This window comes from Gadus chalcogrammus, chromosome 14, assembly GCF_026213295.1.
Source record: "Gadus chalcogrammus isolate NIFS_2021 chromosome 14, NIFS_Gcha_1.0, whole genome shotgun sequence".
Taxonomy (NCBI): Eukaryota; Metazoa; Chordata; class Actinopteri; order Gadiformes; family Gadidae; genus Gadus; species Gadus chalcogrammus.
The window spans coordinates 4,603,884-4,609,474 of record NC_079425.1 but is presented as its reverse complement, the minus strand read 5'-3'; positions in this window follow the sequence as shown (position 1 = coordinate 4,609,474).

The window sequence follows — 5,591 nt, the reverse complement described above, 5'->3', positions numbered from 1 at the left end:
TCAATCATTGGCCGGTTGTCAAGGGGGTTTCCATGGATACGATGCGTTTCACGGAGACCAAAGTTCTGTTGGTGGACACTGGGTTGGGCAGCGCGGAACGACAGAGAAATGTGTGTTAGAGAAAAGAGTGGAGCACACAGCGGACATTGCGTTCCCCCCCCCCCCACATATGCACACACACACACACACACACACACACACACACACACACACACACACACACACACACACACACACACACACACACACACACACACACACACACACACACACACACACACACACACAGACACATTGCAGTCCCACACACACCAGCTACTTCACATCCTCATCTGTAGCGTCGTTGTCTTCCGTCGTCATGGTAAAAAACAAGGTTTCCCTCAACACAGTTTTCAAAAAATTGTATCTCTATGCATGATGACATTAAATTATCATAACAGTAGCAGTTTCATCCATTTAATTCTTGTTGGATTATTTGTCTTTATAAGAATGTGTATGCATGTGTGTTCGCATGCCATTGTCTGTAAGAGGGAGGGAGAGAGAGAGAGAGGGCGAGGGAGAGAGAGAGAGAGAGAGAGAGAGAGAGAGAGAGAGAGAGAGAGAGAGAGAGAGAGAGAGAGAGAGAGAGAGAGGGCGAGGGAGAGAGAGAGAGAGAGAGAGAGAGAGAGAGAGAGAGAGAGAGAGAGAGGGCGAGGGAGAGAGAGAGAGAGGGAGAGAGAGAGAGAGAGAGAGAGAGAGAGAGAGAGAGAGAGAGAGAGAGAGAGAGAGAGAGAGAGAGGGCGAGGGAGAGAGAGAGAGAGAGAGAGAGGGAGAGAGGGAGAGAGAGAGAGGGCGAGGGAGAGAGAGGGAGAGGGCGAGGGAGGGAGGGAGGGAGCAAGCGAGCGAGAGAAAGAGAGAGAGGGAGTGTGTGTGTATGTGTTTGTGCGCCCGTCTATGCGTGTGTGTTTGTGGTCACAGTAGGGCCGCGGGCTTATTCTCTTGGCACCATTGATCGTTGATCCAAGCCGATAATAATGTCTCTCCTCAATACCAAACAGAGCAGTCTCTCTGTTTGACGGACGCCTCATTCCCCCCATGACACGCGCCCCCCTCGGTCCATCACCACCGCGTCTCCAACCCCCACGCTGCTCCTCACCAACACTCCTCTGATGTCATCCTATCCATCCTCTGCTGCTGAATACGAGGACAGGAATGCGGCTTTTATTGGTTTTCCAACGCAAAATTCCTCGCACACGTTGCCTCTCCTGGACCCCTGGGCCGATCTGAAGTCCTGAAGGCCTTACAGTAGAACACAGACTCTAACGTCACTGTTCACATCGGTTTGTTTTTTCTGAAAAGGAGGACTTTGATATAGTCATACAGTATTAAAGTATTAAAACCAGATCGCTCCTTCTCCACCCTCATTTTTTCACTTTTGATGGAAACGTGTTACTAAGCTTGTCAATGGTTGTATAGACCTTACACCATCTTTAGGAAGTGAAGCACCATCATTTTTAACTCAAATGACTTTGTTTAAGCCACTCCCCCACCAATCACACACACACAAATTGAATTGATAGGACTAGCTGGTTAACGTCACCAACGGAACACTGCAGGCTACAGTGAATCTGTATTCAGATCCAAGACTCCTACCCTAGTAACATTTAACCGTGGTAGTTAAACATTTACACGGGTTGCATGAACCCAGTGTTTCCCAGCATGGGGGAAAAGCCGGTTTTCGTGAAGGCCTTGTAAAAGCAAACTGGTTTTACTTACCAAAGTGTGTTGGGATGTGGATTGGGTTGAAAGCAGATGCAAGTCGGTGTCGAAATAATGTTCCAACCTCGAAAGGGGAGTCAAATGGGCCTTATAATGGTTCACAAACCCATGCCTTCGTTTTTGCCGCAGCACATATTTCAGTTTCATAACATGCTCTGCTTCTGATCTCTGCTTCCATGGGAGTGTGTGAAATATAAGAAAGTGTGAAAAACTGCAATTTCACACGTTGGCCATCGTGTCCAACAAGGCACACGATAAAAAGTTGGCTTCAATAAAATACACAGCTGGTGCCGTGACAACAGAGTGCAGCTTCGACCGGGTGTCTGGGCGTGGAAGCTAAGGTGCTAATTCAGAGTTTAGCCAAGATGGCCGGGCGATGAAGGTCACCGGCGACCGGATGGAGGCACATCACAAACCACTGGAGGAAACAGGAAACGTTCCCAGGACACTCGGTAATCTGCAGTAAACTCACAAATCAACTTAGTTGTTCGCGGCTCTCCACACTCCCCGTGAGTCAGAAGAGGCCGGGGGACCCTGGAGGGTGGAGTGGGCTGTTGGGGGAGCAGGGAGGATTCTGGGAGGACCTCCAGAGGAACGGAGCCTGGTCCAAAACAAGCTGGCACGAGAGGGGGATGCTGCCCTGGCAGGAAGTCATGTCCCAGGCTCAGCCCCCGGAGGTCAGGACGGAGGGTAAGACACACCCACGCAACCGCGCACACGCTGTCATGCACACATACATACACACACACACACACACACACACACACACACACACACACACACACACACACACACACACACACACACACACACACACACACACACACACACACACATAGAAACACACACACACACACACACACATACACACTAGCACACTCATTTGATTTGGTTATTATGATGATATCATTCCATACTCTTGCAATGCTGAACTTTTACCCCTGTGGTTAGAAATGAGCATTTGGCAATATCACTAACATAATTAATCCCAAACAGACACACACACACACACACACACACACACACACACACACACACACACACACACACACACACACACACACACACACACACACACACACACACACACTCAATAAAATGTCAGATGCGCCCACATAAAAAAAGAGAGCGTCGCAGAAAAGAAGAATGACCGTCATTGTTTAGATGATGTCGTGCCTGTCTGAGTCACATGGACCATGAGAAGATACTGGAGTCCCCTCAGGTTCATCTAAGGTTAGGTTGGTCATCCCCATCTAAATATGACAAACTTGTCTTTCCTTACACTCACACTCCTACGACTTATGACCTGCAGCAGGAAAGAGGAAAGATTGTTGTTTCACTGCCTTGCTCAAAGGTTTACTGAGCACGATTCCTGACGTCCGTAGCCTAACTGTGAACGTCCTTAGTGACATGTATCTGAATTCACTTCACTTTGGAAAGGGTTGGATAAACATATTGTAAAACCTCACAGCTGTGATGTATTTAGTGATTTGGACCATTGAGTCCTGTACAACTTTAAGCTGTAGTGTCCTTGACACCTGTCTCCTCTAGCAGCTCTGTCTTGGCTTAACTTTTCCTTCTATACAAAGAAAAGGCATGTATTTTAGACAGATGGTACTTCTAAATACTCACATGGTGCTGTGTGGCATTCTCTCCCAAACCAAAACAACCTGCTTAAACCCCTGGCTCTGGATAAGCAACTATCTCAAGATGTGTGGAGGAGGGTGTGGGGAAACCGTCTCCCCATCACACAGATCTGATTGAAACAGGGCCCCATGAGGACTCAGGACTCAGTCAAATTTCCTGCATGAGTCACAAAGAAATATTTGAATAATATCCCTGAGTAAGCCCCTGACACTCAATCAAACTCCTAAAAGATATTTCAGATCCAAGACGGGCGACAATCAAGATGTCGCAGGTCCAAGATGGAGGAGACCCAAGATGGAGGTGGATCAAAGTTTGAGAGCTAAGATGAAGAATGATCAAGGTCCAAGATGGAGGGGAATCAGATGGTGTGATTAGAGGAGTCACGGTGAGCTGCGTGAGGCCATTCTCCGGGGTATGGGCGCATGCTAGCGGTGACTCAGCGTCTTGGATCGTGAGAAAAGCTAGCATGTTTGAAAAACACAGTCAGAGGTCCCTGGGCCACAGTGTGCATTGGATGAATACATTCCTTCCATTGACATGCTCGCTAACTGACGTCCCAAGTTGGACCACATTTGCATTCGGACCCTTCCGTCACACAGCAAACAGTATATGCGCGTTGACAATGGCTTGCCTATTTTCATTCTTTCTTCCTTGGTAATGGAATTAATTGGCATTTAATATAGACTGTATCATAAATCCTGCATTATCCGAAATTACTGTAAGCCATTTGCCATGTGAGTTTTAGTAACTGATGTTCATAGAAATTGCTTAATAAATCACATTCGGCCCGTGGGAGGCCTGGTTTATAGACCTGCTGTGTGTAATGCTGCAAGTCGTTTCACAGAAGGGGCATTAACTCAGCTCTTGCCTGACTTGGGAGCCGAGGTAGGCCGGGCTGAAGTGACCAGATCTATGTGCTTTCATTAAACCTCTGGCAGCCTGCCCCGTTCAGAGCGGTCTTCGTGGTCCAACTGGAAGAGGTTTCTGCTGCGGTTGAACTGGGCGGACAGGAGAGAGGGCACTGCTGTGATGAAACCTTGGCGTACCAGTAGGATAAATCATTCCTGACAACCGTTTCCTTGGCAACCGCCTCCAACTTCTCAAAAGGGACCCTCGCGGTTACCAGGTCAGCGAACTCTGAAGATTCTTCTGGTCGTGTTCTGGCACACCTCTGTACCTTTCAGCCTTTGGCGTACACATGCGTACGCTCACTCACACTTTCTGAAGTTTAGGAACATCAAGCCCAAATAATGCTGGAAAATCAGAACCATATGTCCGTCAGCTACAGCAAAAGCAGTGGTACGACACATACTCTTCCTCTTCTACCGCACGACTACTGAGGACCTATACTGGAAATATTATATTACATATAATGACATATATACCTATACATGTCATTCTTTACTTTTACCATCGTACTTAAATACATTCTAACCCATATAAATATTTTGTATTTGGGCTACTTTTTTACTTTAACTGAAGTGTTTTTCGTACGGATGACAAACTTTTACCAGCAACTTCGACCAAGATATCTGGATAGACAAATTTTGTCCTAAATGTTCATGTTATTATGTTTATGCTACAGGCATTGGAAAAGGTCCTTCTTACTTGTCCCTTTATCTCTTGAAAGTGTTGACAGTTGTTCAAACCTCATAAGACCTCACAGTAGATAGCTTTCATACCCAATAAAAGATCAGTAATTTGCCTTTGGTGCGTCTATAAAAAGATCTGAGCAGATATGGCGTGGTGGTAACGTGTTCAATCAAACCACATGCTCGGGGAGGCAGAGAGAGGGAGAGGGTGGGAGATAGAGAGAGGGAGAGGGTGGGGGATAGAGGAAGAGGGAGAGAAGGCCACCAGCAAACTATCAGATGGTTGAATGCCACCGAGACAGCCTGCTCTTCCTCCAGGCTGAGATCGGCGCCTCCTTCTCTATATTTTATTACAAGTTTAATCACATCCATCAGAAGATGGGTTGACACACATTGTCCGGCCTCCCCGGCCTCATGAAGACGATTCAACAGGAGGGAAGAGGGGGGCGAAGTAGTAGTGAGGGGGGAAGGAGAGGAGGCGATGAGCAGGGGCATGAAGAGGAGGATAGGTATAGAAGGAGGAGGAGGAGAGATAGATGAGGAGAGGTAGAGAAGGAGGAGAGATAGAGGAAGGGGGGGGGAGAGGTAGAGGAA